Below are 16368 nucleotides of genomic sequence, written 5' to 3'. Positions count from 1 at the left end.
ATCTTCTTAATGTGAAAGTTGGAATCAGGAAACTCTCATCTACTTAGATCCCACTGAATTCTGAATTTGTAGGCTGATAACCAGAAATGGGTGGAAGAGTATGCTTGCGAAGTTTATCAAGTAATGCCTGAAGTGGGTCAGGCCTGGGATGGGATCAACCATTCCAGGGTCCCTCTCTAGGCCTTCATGGAAAGTTACAACTCAGAACTTGGAAATTCTTACCTTTGTTCTTGGGGAGAGTTTGTTGAGTCTTTTGCTCAGAAATAAAGTAGAAGGCAGAAAACCAAAAAGATAGGTCTTCCAATTACTATTTCAAAACCAGGAACCAGAGACCAGGACTGTTCAGGGGAGCTCTGCTTTAGCCGGACTTTCTGTCATCTACTGCCAGAGCTCATTCGTCTCAGGGCCTGGGCTGGGGGCTTGAGCCTGATGCAAGTTTACGGGGTTGGAGGTCGAGCAGCCTCCTGGGAACAAGTCTACATGGTACCCTCTGCTAGAAGATGCTCAGTCTGCTAGAGCACCATGCAAAATGCCACTCTGCAGTGGGCTAAGGTTCCTCTGGGAAGCAGCTCAGAGAGGAAAGAACCAGGAATAGGTTAGAACAACAAAGCTTTGGTATTCAAAGAGGGTGGAGGGAGGAGTCTCCCTGCAGCAGGGGGGTGGCTGCTCCATGCCCAGCTCATCCCTGGGCCAAGTGCTTAGTTCCCTGGGAGATACAACATCATAATCAAATTCTAAAATAGATGTTCCGATAAATCCTTCAGCTCGCTAGGGCCCATGTCTCACATTTAAAACAGAGTAACACAAGCAAGGGACCATTCTGCCCCGCCCTAACACCTTTGGCACCCATGGGTCACTGCTGTGCTAAAACACCTGTGTGCTAGGCCCTAGAGTAGAGGAGCTGCAGTCTTCTGTCCCTGAGCAGGAGAGACCTGGGAGCACTCCCAAACCTCTCCCTGGGGTCCCACGGAAGTAGAAAAGAGGACATTATTAAAGAACTTATGAGAGCTCTTTGGAGTTATGATTCAAATACTTCATATGTCAGAACATTTATAATTTTCCCACATTTGCTATTTCTATTATCATCAGTTTCAAAACTGATAAATGATGCAGGGTTGCATGTTTATCTTTGGAGAAGTCAAGGAAGAGGTGAAACCAAGAACCACTCCACAAACCCTGTAGGGAGGAACAGAACAAAAACAAGGAGTGGATCGTTGATGGAAAGGAAAATAGCAAAGATCTTGGGTTCTGCATTAAGAAAACAAGCAGAGTGTACAGACCCTGAAGATCCCCAAAGGGATTAAGAAAGATAATAGAAGTATCTTAAACATTGGAGCAGAAGGAATTTTCAGATTTCACATAGGCAGAGCATACAAGCATTTAGCAGGATTTCTTCTCCACTGCAATCAGCATACTCAAATTATTCTTATCTAAATAGAATTTGGCCTTGTACTATATTTTTCTTCTAATCTCCTACATATAAACATCCACTAATGCTTTTTTTTATATAAAATGATAATTCCAAGTCCCTACAGGCCCTCTTTTGGCAACATTTCACAGCATTAGATGAGTGACTATGTAGGCAATAAAGCAATTTATTCTGCTCTTCAGGCCCTTTGGGGAATTCAAGAGGCTCTTTCCAACCAGCAGGACCAATTAAGGGAGGTGATGCTGTATTGTAACTTCACACACCGCAAGAGGTTTCTCTGAGAGGTAAGGAAACAAATATGATCCAAGTAGAAAGGAAACCCTAGAAGCAGAAGGGCTTGCAATTGTGTCTGTATTTAGCAAAGTACTCAGCAGAAAGTGCCTGCAGCCTCCTCTTATACTGCATGGTTTTCTTTAGTGAGGATAACACTAGTGGTCCCTGCGCATGGTGCACACACACCTTACTCTCCACTTGCCTGTGACTCTAGAACCAGGGCTCCTCCGCTTACGTCATTCAGCTGCTACAAAGTTGACTGTGGTGGCTGTTTTATCTCTTTTAGAATGGGGACCCCTAGAAAGAAAGAACCACAGAATTGGTTGAATGAAAGGCACAAACTTCAAACTCTAGAAATATCATCACTGATTTTACAGATGGTTTATTCGCCAAACAAGATTTTTCTTTTCTTTCCATTCTGCGTTTTCTTCCACTTCCAGTTCCCTTCCATCTGGGGAAGGGCCCTCACTTGACTGTTTATAATGCCCCTCCCTTAAAAAATGTGGCTGCCCAGGACCTAGCAGGCTGCCTCTGCATTTGCACCCAGAGAACAATCAGAAGTGGAAGCCCTCTGCCTGCCTTCTCACTCCTTTACCTCATCTCCCTTTTTCCCTTTTTGCACATCCCTTGACTTCCTCCTGGAAATAGTGTATTAACTTTCAAAGCACTTGCACATGCTTTATCTGTATTCAGTGATTTAGTCTTTAATGCCATGAGTTCAGAGTTAAAAATTAATAGGATCATGTGGCAAAGTTTCCATTTTTATATTGCCTGGTCCTAAACAGATAAGGATATATACTCAGAAATGCAAAAGAATGGTTTATAACATTCCCAATGTCTTTCTAAACCTTCATTTTAAATCTCATTTCTTTCATAGTTCTGTGAAATATAACCTCTCTTGACTTGTTTCCCCAAGTGACTTTTCTGGCTTTAACATAGAATTAGAAAAACAAGTAGAATAAGAAAGATCTACTACAAGCAGAGAGGAATCACATTGGTCATAATCTGAGGGCTATATTGAGATATAGCTTTCCTCTATCCATCATTGTTCCATCTCTCTGTCTACTCACCTGCCTAAATCTTTTTTACACATACAGTGATTATCATACAACTGGGCATTAAATTTGTCTGTTTGATGCAGGCAGCTTAATTTTCTTGGATCTTCTAGCTTGTAACAGATTCCAGATTCTTCTTGTTCATGATGCTATTGCAAACTCAGAATATCCTAATGATCACAATTACTTTGTATTCTAATTACTGCAATCATTATTAGTAGGTAGGTAACCTTGATTTTTTTTTTTTTTCTTTTTTGAGACTGGGTCCCACTAAATCGCCCAGGTTGGCCTGGACTGACCAGGAATTACAGGGCTCAAGCAATCATCCTGTTTGCCCTCCAGAGTAGCTGGGATTACGGGTATATATACCACAGTGATCCAGGTAAACTTTAAAATTCTTAAGGGCAGATTCTTATTCTCTCACACATACACCTACATCACAACCCCTCCCCGATCTGTGCCACCTGAAAGGACACAAAGAGTAGCTGCCACCAGATACATCACTGAGAATGCAGGTGATTACTGTGAGGAAGGGAAACAGGTTGGAAAAAATAAGTCTAGGAGAGTAGGGTCAGCCTGCTGTGCTTGGAAGAACTTTGTGATCAATGTAAAAATGATTTCCAGAAAAAAACTTCCCATCTACTCCATCTTGCTTTCTATTTAAATTTTTGAGAAATAATCTTGTAAATGGTTATTGAAAAATCTAGCTAACAAACATAAGAACTGACAACTTTGTACCTATTTCTATATGCCTCTTCTGTTCACTTTTTTCTTTTGTTGATGTCAATTAAAAACCTAAAGGTGGAATGTTTTTTTGCTGATATGTGAAAGCTAAACCACAATACAAGGGGAGGGGAAGAAGAGAAAATCAGTAGATTAGACAAAGGGGAAGGAAAGGGAGGGAGGGGATCAGGAATAAGAAAGATAGTGGAATAAATCTAACATAATTTTCCTAAATACACATCTCAAAATACCTAAGTGAACCCCACCATCATGCCCACCCACAAAAATGGGTCTGAGCCACATCTCCAGCCCTCTTTTGTATTTTATTTAGAGGCAGGGTCTCACTGAGTTGCTTAGCACCTCACTTTTGCTAAGGTTGGCTTTGAACTCATGATCCTCCTGCCTCATCCTCCTGGGCAGCTGGGATTACAGACGTGCGCCACCGAAACCAGCTCCTAATTAGAATAAGAAATATACCATGTTTGTATAATTTTATCAAATGGAACTACTGTCATGTATAACTAAGAGGAAGCAATAAAATAAACAAATAAGTTGACCAAAAAAGAAAAAGAAACATGCTTAATTTAATGAACAGGGCTGTCTATTAACATTGAAATCTCTGACATGTGCTGGTCTCCCCTAAAAGAAATACAATCTTCCAGAAAACAAAGGCAACTATATTTTACTGGCAACCTCAAAGACAAGCTCATCATATTCTTTATGATTTAATATGCATTTTTAAATTATTCATCTGCAAGACATAAAATAGTTCATTTTGAGAAGACGTCTCATTTGGATGTTAATTTGCAAATAAGAGTCAGGGAGAAGTTTGTATAAATTATTTTTGTAAATATATGTGCATATAATATCTTCTAAAATTTTAACAAACCAGTGAATAAAACCTTCTCAGGAAGAATGATCCAAAGATAATCACCCCGACTTGGAATAATTTTATCACAGTTCATCTTCTGTGAGCTTCTTTAGTAATCTGAAGGGTGAGATTAGACTCTCATTATGAACTACTTATAAACATCATTTGAGATGATGGGAAAGTAATTTGAAGAATTTGGGGCCTGGTAATGAGTTTCCTTTGAAGTTGGAGAGGGGTGGCAGTGGGAACAGAATTTAAGATAATTGCTGGTTGTCTCCAAGGAGTCCAAATGTTGACGAAGCTTCTGCGTTTAATAATTAAAGATGCTAACCTCAGAGAAAGATAGAGCCATGTTGCCAGTGTTTCCCTGAACACTGGAAAGCCTGTCTCTTGGTCTCACAATCCAACTCTCTGACTCTGTCCTCCTTCTTCCTCTAGCTCCCATCTCTGCCCATGCTGTGTCTCCATCGCAGGCCTTGAAGCACCTGAAAGCATAAAGAAGAGGAAAAAACCTGTCTGGGGAACAACTTTGGCAGCAGGGTACACTACAGTCGTTAAAATACCCCCTTTCCTGCCTGAGGTGCCATTCTGAAGAACAAGGATAACAAGGCTACCTCTCCCATGCATGTTCAGGAAGTTGACAAATGTTTGCAAAGCTCTTTGAAGTTTATAAGCTGTGCATCTGGGTTAAGTCCAATTCATACAAGCATAGGAAACTCCTTCCTAGGAGAAATGTACATCTGGGTGTGGCTTTTACTTCCCCTACATTTGAATTGCTGTTGTTAGACTCATGAGAACTTCATTCTGGCTAATCATGTCATACCTAGAATATTCTCCCAGGCTCTACAACCAAGAGAATTTCACAGACCATTTCTGATGTTCTGCATTTGGCCTGGGTAACCCTTAGTCCAATCACAAGTGCCTCTAGGCCTTAGTCTCACCCAGCTATGTCTTAACCTCATCAGCATTGAAGGGAAATCTGATGTAAAGTCAAAAGGAAGTCCTCATTTTTTTATGCCAATTCCCAGAACATCCCTTTGGTTTAGAAGCATTTTATAGCCACATCAGCAGAAGAAATGGAGAATGAAGAGCATAGTCATGGCTTGCCCAGAAAACAAAGTCAAAAGACATGACCTCACCTCAACTAATTACATTTTCAATTATTATTTCCAAATAAGGACACATTCTAAGGTACTCCGGTTAGAACTTCAACATATGAAGTTTGAGGGGACATAATAATATTTGTTAGTAATTCCCAAACCTTGGTCTAGGGCTAAAGTAGATAGAAATTGCAACCTTAATCTCAGATCCTACCTTGCAGATAAAGTTTTGTCAACTCTGTTCTGGGCCACAGTGTTGAGACCTGTCTCTTGCAAGTCTCTCTGCTTCTCTTCACACATTCCCCACTGGCTGGACTCCTGGTGGACCACTTCCTGCTCTTACCAACCCAGGGAGGAGCAGCAGGAGAGCTGAGGAGGGGAAAGGCTGTTGTTTCTTGACATTTGCTGGCTCACACAGAATTTGCACCTTGTTAAGGAATGGGCCACAGGAGCATCTTATCTGGGTGCCAATCTAGGGCACCTCAGGAGCTCTTAAAATCTCTAAAACTGAAAGAATATAAAGAAAACTATTTACCAGGATGAGAGGGATTCTGCAGCCCTTTGAGAGCATGTTCAAAAAACAACAAATGTTACCCTGATTGTCCTCACAGAACAGGTCCTGCTAACTGAAAGATTTTGGTTTTGTAAAGTTTTGGTTTGGTTTTCAAGGTTGGAGTCAACATTTAATTGTTCAGATCCATCAAAGCAAGACTGAACCTGTTATTCCATATAATCAATATGCACCAAGGACAAAAAAAAAAGGAAAGAAAAGGAAAAGGTGATTCCTGCCTTCCTTCTTTGCCCATCTTCTCCTCCATGACTAGCTCCCCCCTACCCTGAACCAGAGTTGAAGGATAAGAATAATTACCAGTGTGAACATGGTTCCAAACTATTTCACAGCCTCAGGTATCTACAAGTATTACCATGCCTAGGATATTCCAAAGTCAATGAAATACCACTAGGATCAATGCTTCTATTTGCATCTGCATAGTTTGGGAGAAAAGATTTGCAACACTGACTATGACTTTAAAGTGTTCCCAGAAGCTGGACATTTGGGGCTCCCCTTCACACTGTAGAACACAAATCATCCAACTGACTAACTTGCCACAAAAACAAGCATCTATAAGGTAATATGATTAACTAAAAAATCATGTGATCATTTTTCTCCATTCAAAAATTTTAAATTTATCTTTTCAAACTATGTGGGTTTAAAGTTGCTGAACAGTGCTTCTTAAGTAGGTTGGACCTACTTCCTATTCTTCAAGGTCAAATTGTCCTTTCATGTGTGAAACAATGATGAGAAGAGAAGGTAATTTCTTTTCCATGTTCTTACTTAGCAAAAATAAAAACTGGCAACTATAAAATAGCCTATTCTCTCCTTCACACACACACACACACACACACACACACACACACACTTTTTATATTTGTTTTTCTTTTTCTTTACTAGGCTGTCCTATCAAGTCTGAAACCAATGATCAAAATGTATGTAGAGGGAACACCCTAAGAGATGATTCTGATAACATGATCTTCTCCAAATACTGTAAGTTTTTCAGGAAAGGAGTCAAACAAAAGATTTGGTCAGGAAGAAACTCTTCCTGAAATGAAGCTAGCACATGCCTCCAACAGCTTTTCCCCTACAAAACATTAACTCATCTTCCACTTAGATACCCAGCCCTGCCCAACTTCGGAAACGCTATTTCTTAGTCTCACCCAGCATTGAACCTGTGATGCCAGTGTCTTCATTGCTGCTCCTGGTCCCTGCCTGCCTCACATGGTCTTTGTGCACACTACAATATTTATGTCTCTCTGTCTGAACTGCTGGCTAGTGAGCAAGCTGTCTCAGACTGTCTAGAGAGCAGGAAGCAGATGGAAAATAAATACAATTGAGGAGCTCTGGGGGCAAAGCTACAGACAGAACAAGAGGGCTGGAAATAAACAAACAGGAAAGAGACTGACCCTGCTTCTGCCTTTCATCCCTGACTCTGATAGATAAGACTTAAACAGCAAGACGCCGACTGGGCTTAGTTTCAAATTCTCCCCAGCTTTTGCTTCAGAGTGGGTTTTTTTCCTTTGAAAAAAATCTCTCTCTGCATTTTGTTAAAGGATGATTCAAAGAAGCTTTTAATAAGTGATTACAACATTCCAAATGCTAAAACCGTTATCACATTAGAGATGGGTAGTATGCAAGAATTTGAAATCATCTTTGACATGAATATCATGCACATGTTAAAAGTAGAAACACTGACTTCGGTGGATCATATATATGTTAAAACAGAGCATCAGACCCAGGGCTAGGAAAGATTTTAAAGTCATCGAAAACCACGTTGGTTCTGCCCTCATCATTCTTCCAGACTCGACTGTTGTGTCTAACCTTGCCTTTCGTCAAAGTCAGCTAGAAGGAAAGAATCTAAAACCAATCATTTACATCTCATAACAAACTTAGATCAAAGCATTATCTCTGACTATGTCATTATTCTTGGTGAAAATATGTGAAACTCAAAACCAATTCTGTTTGTTTTCTTCACTGAGAATGCATTCCTTATATCTTCCTACTACTACTACTAGGGTCAGGGATGAAGTTCAGTGGTAGAGCACTTGCAAGCTCAAGGGCCTGAGTTTGATCTGGAACACCACAAAAATAGATAAATAATTTAAAAATTAAAGTTCCTGCTGTTGTGTGACATGCCCTCAATACTGTTCCCTCACCCCTCGGCCAAAGGCCTCCCCTTGGGGTTTTCTTGGGTGGTAGGTATCATTAACACCCCTGAGCTGACTTGCCCTCATTCAGATCCTGAATAACATGGAAGGCTATTTTGGCCCCATTAAAAAAAAAAAAAAAAAAAAGTCTTTGGGTAGAAATCAATAAAGGAAGTTTTATTTTTCTCTTAAATTTTCATCCTTTTCCCTACATAGAAAATATTTGTCTTTTGTTACTCATCTAACATCTCAATACATTGAGTATGTCTGGATTCAAACACTTTGTTTCTACAAAATCTATTTCAATCTCTCTGTGTTATCACTGATTATCAATGTAAAATGTTATTGAGTGGTATTCTTTAAGGGGCAAGAATGCCATGATATAAGTTAGCAAAAGATAGAAATGGCTCATTTTATCTTCAAATAACTTTTGTAACACTTCACATCTACAACAAGGCACAGTGGCCTCCAAATACAGAAACCATGTCTATTAGACAATGTTTTCTGCTGTCCCAAGACAGTTCCTACATTCTCAAGATCTCATTGTTACTGTATGAAATCTAACAAGATGTTTCTTCAGTAACAAAGTCTTACCTCAAACAAACACATTTAAATGTCAAAGGAATCCTAGGAACCCATGCAGGGAAATGGCAGAGGGGCTCCTGTGCCTTCAGAATCACCCAGAATAAGTGATGTCCTCCTTGGATTCCACAAATAAGACTAACAGCAGCCAAGGACTCTTTTTTTCCGGTACCAGGGATTGAACTCAGGGGTACTAGACCACTGAGCCACATCTCCAGCCCTATTTTGTATTTTACTAGAGACAGGGTCTCACTGAGTTGCTTATAGCCTAGCTGTTGCTGAGGCTGGCTTTAAACTTGCGATTCTCCTGTCTCAGCCTCTCAAAAAAGCTGCTAGGGTTACAGTTGTGTGCCACCATGCCTAACAGGACTCATTTTAATTGAAATTAATGTTAATTCTGCATTTTTGTTTCTCATTCAATGTAAGCTTGTTAAAGTGAAAACAAATTCTCTTCTTGCTCGCATTTGAATTGAAAATGTGAAAATGAATAGCTGGAGGAGCAGTGCTCAGGCACAGAGAGTTATCTGTCTGAGGGGACAGACTGTTATCGATTGCCCAGTTCAACAACACTTCCTGTCTTGTCCTCCGGTCAAGTCATGTAGCTTATTGGTGTGTCTCCTCTGCAAAGCCCAGATCAGAATATTCAATTATCTACAAAGGATGTTCTATGGATTAACTGTCAAGTGTTTTGAGACCGTTAACTTCTTGATAAATGCTAATGAGATACTTCAAGGAAACTGGTATTATTTGTTCAACTAACAGATATTATTTCTTCTGTGTATATGACTACCTTAGGTTTTATCATTGTTTACAGAGACTCGTTTTTTTTTTTAATTGTATTGCAATTCTACATTGTCTTCCAAGTAATCACCATGCTTTAATTATAAAGTCCTGAGTTTTCAATCATAGTTGCTGAGTCAATCTTTAGGGACTGTGTTAGGATCAGAGAGAAGTTAATCTGCCTAAAGTCTTAGTTTGGTTGGTAATCACCAAGGCATAATAAGCCTGTGAGTTGTAACAGAGACATTTGAATAGTTACTTTAAGGAAATAAAACCAGCTGGAAAGAAAAGCCAGGCTGAGGGGGGAAAGTATGGATGATAACTATATTCTAAGTTTCTAATTAAATCCAGCAGTTGGACCAAAGACATTAGAAGTACTTTAGAAAAGACTTTAGAAAACATAGACTTTGCAGTTTCTTTGATTTCCATCTCTCTGACTCTAAACATATTTGGAACAAGCTAGAAAAAAAATCATTGCAAATGTCTCTTTCCTAGGGAGAAAGAAAGAGAGAGAGAGAGAGAGAGAGAGAGAGAGAGAGAGAGAGAGAGAGAGAGAGAGAGAGAGAGACAGGGAGGGAGGGAGGGAGAGAGGGAAAGAAAGACATGCTGCGTTTACAGAATTTGTTATTGAGGAAAAGAAAATAAAGGGTTTGATAATATTGGACTGCAGATCATCCAGCTCCATTCTCACCTTGGCCTTGACATTCGGGGGGGGGGCCCTAAGCAGGTCATTGAACCTGCATGTCCATCACATTCCCCACCTCCACCTGTAAAAAATGAAATAAAAACAACTAGCTCCTATCTCACAAAGAAGTCATAAAGATTAGAGTTAGAACATTGAACTTCAAAGATGAAAGGCTCAATATAAATTCCAAGCATTATTGTCAAGACAGTGTGAACCGGCAGAAATGTGCTGCTTAAGCAATTGCTACCTGTCAGCAGATCTAGGATGACCTTGCTATGCCAAGGGAAGGGCAGAGGCGCCTTAGACCAGGGAGCACATTGTCTCAGAGCCAGTGTAATTGTTTTAATTAGCTCACCATGATCTCTTTTCTTGTTTCTCTGAATTTAGTGCATATCTAATATACCTGCTCCACTCCCACCCCAATAAAGTAGACATTTATTCTGCATATACAATGTGCAATGTTATGCTAAGGGCAAAATACAGAAATCAATACATAGTTCTTACCTCTTCTGAATTCACAATCAAAATAGCAACATTGTACATTGCCTCTTTAGTCTAGAGGGAGTGGAATAACCCCAAAAGCTTAGGGTATCCCAGAGCAACACCTTCCACATGCAAAAAAAAAAAAAGTCTAATAATTTTGTAACTGACTTCCATTAGCAGTAAGTGTTAAGCCATGACATGTACTGTGACAAATCAAAATTTTGCACATTTTTTACCTTGAATTTTCAAGTGCTTCAAATTACTACTGAAGATTTTTTAAGGCCTAAAGTAATAGCTCCCTGACTGCTTTCAGAATCATTGAGTTCCAAAGGGTCCTTCATCCCAAATAATATACCAAATGATACACCAGTGACCTCAAGTAGATTTTTTCATGTGGTCAGGATGTGGAGAACAGAATACTCCTGTGTGTGAGTGTGTATGTGTTTGTGTGCACAGGCACCTAATCACCCCACCCCCACCTTGGGTCCCCTGACTTCCTCCTGTTTAGTAATGAATAAATGCATGACAAGTTCAGATGCTGCCTGAGAATGGTTGCCAATCTTAGCCTAAGTCATTTACAGCAGCTGTTCTTATGCTGTTTTAAAGATCTCCAGGCCATGACCTCCCTTGGAATCCTAGTTCCAACATCAGATCCACTTAAATTTAGGGAAATTTTTCTATGTAGAAATAGAGACTAAGAGTGCAGGCTACTTTTTTTTAATAACCTAGAGGTCATTATTGTCACACCTTTGGCTTTCCAACCTCTGTCATTAGGCTGGCTTGCCTCAAAGAACAACTAATAATTATTTTTTTTCTTCAAATTTCCTCCAGTTTTTTTTTCCATGTTTCTTTAAAAAAAAAAAATACAGCGTTGAAGCTAGCTGAAACAATATGGAACCCCCTTCCTCATCTGCAAATGAGATGATTTCTAAGACTCCTTTTTGCTCATAGATCTTAATTCTTGCAGAATAGTCTAAGTCAATCTTTTTCAGCTGTCTTTTTTTTTTCTGTGAAAAGGCCAAGTAGCAAATATTGTAGCTTCTTTGGCCATGTGATCTCTGCACTGCAGGGCAAAAGTAACCACAGTCCATACATATGCAAACGACCCTGGCTAGGTTCCAACAAAGTTTTCTTTGCAAGTACTGGATGACATGCTAGATTTGGCAGATGGGCCTTAGTTTGCTGGTCCCTGGTCTTCCCCAAAAAACCCATGATCCATATCTCTATGCCACCTTTCCCGTCCCTGTGCTCAGGCTAAGAAGATTTTCTGAAATAACTTATAATTATTCAGCAATAGTGGACCTGGAATCTTTCAATTGCTCATGTGTAATACACATACACACACACACATACACACACATACACACACATACACACACACACACACATACACACACATACACACACACACATACACACACACCTTTGGAGTTGGAAAGTCAAACCTGAAAAGCAGATTATCTATTTCTCACTTTCAGGATGAGTAGGGACCACCTACATTTTTACTTACTGTGTTTTGAACTGAGTGAGGCTCAATGCTTTCAAATTTTCTCAAGTCATACTTACCAACGGTCATAACCAAAGAATGAGTAAGAAAAGGACTATATATAGATCCTTTCTGCAAAAAAGCATGGTCCATGGAGCAGAAACCTCAGCATCACCTGAATACCTGTCAGAGACAAGAAATCTTGGGTCCTATCCCATAGCTTCTAAGTTCAAATCTGTCCTTGAACAGGAACCCTAGGTGATTTCTGTGTACCTTCCATTCAAGCAAGAAAATTATGGATGAGATTGACTGCCTATTTAAGGTCCTAGCGAGAAATACTTGTCAAAAACAGGTGGAGAAAAACTGTCAGTGAAGAGACTGCTTAGTAGGTGCAGTCACAGTTACTTGAAAGCACGGGAATAGGGAGGACCCTAGAAACAGCAAAGCCATTACAACCCCTGGGGCTGAAGAGACCTGAAGGAGAAATAGCCATACCTGAGTTCATTTTGCACTCGGAAACTTGGAGTCAGGGCAGCCTGGTGGAACTGTCTTCAAAGAGGAAACAGCAACTTTTAGAGACATCTCAACAAAGCAAAGAGCAATTCGAGAAGGAGTACCCCAATTTCTCTCTCCTCTTGCCCTCCAGGCTCTTGCTGGTACCTCCCACTGGCCAAATGCTCCCAGAAGGCAGAGGGTGGACAGGGCCAAAAAGATGCATTCCTCAAAGCCAGGCTCCCAGGGCACAGAGCAGAGAAGGAAGAAGCAGAGAATAATCAGCATAGACTCAAGGGGATGCAGGTGGGGCTGGTCTCCCAGGGACTCTGAGCTGGTGTTTCTCCAGCTGGCAGTTAACCCTCTGGTAGCCCAGCACCCTGGCTTCACAAAGCAATGCTGGCTTTTCCTTTTATCCAGAAAACAGAATTGCTCAACTTCTATAATTGCCCAACTAAAATGCTATTAAAACAAATCTTTATATACCTCCATGCCACCTCAAGAAAACCACACCTCAAAATGGTTCTTTTTTACTGTCACCCCCTCAGCCCAATTAAATTAAAGTAGGCCTGTTTTATGCCATCAGAGTAACCAGACTGTGGGAAGGAAGGCCTGCTTGCTTTAGTTGGCTGTGGGATTAGCTCAAAGAAACCTGCTTTCCTCTCTTCTTCCACAGCAAGTCCCTGAGAGCCTCCTCCCGACATTCACAATGGGATCAAGTTATTTCTTGGTAAAATATAAGAACCAACAGTGTTGAAAAGGGTAAAAGGAGGAGACCATAGGTAGACATATTATAAAGAGTCTGCCTCTTAGTCACCCTGCCCTTAGGAAAATAATGTCTTGTAGCTTTAACATGTAAAATGAAGTGTTAAAATAATTAATTGAGAGGTCATTAGACTAAGGCGGTTCTAGCATCCTGGGATCTTGAGTAAGCCAACAGAAACCCAGCTCAGCATAAATGGTCATGGCCTGTTTTATCCATCAGATACCACCAACTAACCTCTGATTGGGGACTGGAGGCCACTGCTCCAGTTTACAGTCAGGTATCTTCTCTGCAGTGCTTCCGCACTTACCTTGTAAAAGCTCCCCCAACCCTCATCTTTCTTAGAGCCTAAACCACCTACAGTTTGGGGCCTCCTGATACAGAAGTCCCTGTCTGTTTAAATAATCTCTTCAGGATTTTAATATGCCTATTTAACAGGAAATACCCTATATCCTGCAGATAATAATAATAGTAACCTAGCTGGCATGGTGGTATGCTCCTGCAGTCCCAGCTACTCAGGAGGCTGAGACTGAAGAACCAAAAGTTGGAGGCAACCTCAACACAGTGAGTTACTATTACCTAAATAACAGTAACAACAACAATAATAACGGCATTGCCTATCTCACATGCTTAAAAAGAATGGAACAGTAGTGCATCATAGGAGTAAAAAAATGTGATGCATAAAAACACTTAGCTAGCCAGGTTCGCTGGCACACACCTGTAATCCCAGTGGCTCTGAAGGCAGAGGCAGGAGGATCGAGAGTTCAAAGCCAGCCTCAGCAATATCAATGCACTAAGCAAATCGGTAAGATCCTGTATCCAAATAAAATACAAAATAGGGCTGGGGATGAGGTTCAGTGGTCGAGTGCCCCTGAGTTCAATCCCCAGCACCCCACCCCCTACCCCTTGCCAAAAAGAAAACCACTTAGCCAGCCTCTTAGATATAATTATTACTATTACTAATATTTAGCAACATTTCAATCACTAATAGAAGAATTTTTATAGTCATTGATCAATCTTTGCTTAAGGACAGCATGTGATCTCCTTATTCCTATCATGTCAATCATATAGCCAACCTAGGAAGAAACCAAAGGCCACATCCTCACAACCCTGGGGAGGGCACTCCCTACCTGTCCATTCAGTCAGGCCTGACTGTGCTCTCAAGAAGCAAGATGCTTCCCACAGAGAACCACAGAGCCCTCACCCCACTGTGTCACACACTTGTCTCAACGAGGTAGAGGCAATAATGTAACTTTCTCCTCTTCTGGGCTCCCAGGTCATTTTTTCCTACGAGAAGCTCGAAATTAGGTCTGTGCATGTAGGAACTGGGGAGAGCTATTGGCAGTAAAGAAATACTGGGGGTGGGGTCACCTCCACACCTTCCCTGGCTTTTCTGTTTTCAGGTAATTTTGAACAACTATTTATTTACCAACTTTCTACACCCACCTCCCCTTAGCCTGAGGTCATGGTGGCACAGTAGGACAGATAGGGTTTCATTAGACTTTTTTTTTTTTTTTTTGGTCAGTCAGCATTTGCTGACCTAACAGCAGGGGTGGGGGTGGGGGTGTATGGAAGGTAGTGTGCCCAGGCGCATGAATTGCAAAACTGAAGCAAAGAAAGACAAAGAAAAGGGGAGGGGAAAGGAAGAAGGGGGGGAGGAAGGAAGGAAAGAAAGAAAGCCTTGAAATAAGTGCAATTTGATATTTCAAAAAATTCTGAATAGTCCTCAATGTAAAAAAGCACAATCTAATTGGGATTCCTTATAAAAACTCCCCCACTTCCACCCCCAGATATTATGATTGTTATTGCTTTTATTTTAAATTACTTTAGAGGACATGATTCCATTCCCACCACGCCTGCCATCCAAATTGTAAAAAAGCCTTATTTTGGCTAGATAGGGAAGTCTGGCAGGTGCAATGTGGACCACTTCAAACCCTGATTGCCCCCATGCATGCAGGCACAGAATGACCAAATGACTCACTAGAAATCACCTTTTAAGCCTGCCAAGTGCTCAAGGAATGTGGCCATCGAATCTGTGTTCATTCCACCCAAACTCCCATTCCCAGAGTAAGCAGGTGGTATTTGCTTTTCAAAAGTTCAACACAACTATCAGCCACAAAAATTACCTGCACCTAGAGGAATCCGACTGCTTGCTTTGTTTCAATCAAAGCTCCCTTTCAGACTGCCTGGGGACCTGGAGGTCACATACTTCCTGTGTGAAGTAAGGGGACCCAGGACAAGCAGTGTTATTCAATGTGTGTTCATGAATTGCAAAATCCAGTTTACCAAACATAACTCCAAGGAGTTGCCACGGTCACCAAGTTTATTTGGTAACTTTTGCAAATACGCACTTGACTTATTAAACATGTTTTCTTTTCTAGTGTGCAAAAGTCACAGGAAAAAATTACTTAGGAGGAGGACGTACTTGAGTGTTATTTAAATAAGATTTTCTCACCATCACTTGGAAAGAGGAAGAAAAACAAAATGGGAACCACACTGATAGGTAATCTCCTCTAATTCTTCTGCACCTTTTGATTATTTTGTGTGTACCCTTGACCAAAAATCAATGAAATGTGGGGAAACCCACAAAACCATGGTTTCTATGGGTTTTTTTTTTACATTTTTTATTGTGGAAAAATATAGACAACATAAATTTTACCATTTTAACTAACCACTTTGAAGTGTACAGTTCAGTGGCATTGAGTACATTCACATCATTGTGCAAACAACCACCACCTAGCTCTAGAACTCTAGCAGCTTCATGAACTGAAACTCTCTACCCATTAAACAATTAGCCACATTCTCTCTTCCCCTAACCGCTGGCAACCACCATTCTACTTTCTAATCTCTATAAATTTGTCTACTCTGGGTACAAGTAGAGTTGATAATATTTGTGCTTTCATATCTGGAGTATTCACTTAGCACAGTGTATTTAAAGTTGAATCA

The 16368-nt window shown here is 40.6% G+C and overlaps 1 long non-coding RNA gene across 1 annotated transcript; it reads right to left on the bottom strand.

The window, feature by feature from the left end:
- Positions 1-1450: 1450 nt before the first annotated feature.
- On the bottom strand, positions 1451-12900 carry LOC144366331 (uncharacterized). The gene is made up of 4 exons (XR_013425363.1): positions 12663-12900; positions 10205-10280; positions 4683-4836; positions 1451-1999 (listed from the first exon to the last, which is right to left on the bottom strand). It is a non-coding gene; the product is annotated as an uncharacterized LOC144366331 (long non-coding RNA).
- Positions 12901-16368: the final 3468 nt, after the last annotated feature.

This window comes from Ictidomys tridecemlineatus, chromosome 1, assembly GCF_052094955.1.
Source record: "Ictidomys tridecemlineatus isolate mIctTri1 chromosome 1, mIctTri1.hap1, whole genome shotgun sequence".
NCBI lineage: Eukaryota > Metazoa > Chordata > Mammalia > Rodentia > Sciuridae > Ictidomys > Ictidomys tridecemlineatus.
This window is presented reverse-complemented; position numbering and strand designations above follow the sequence as displayed.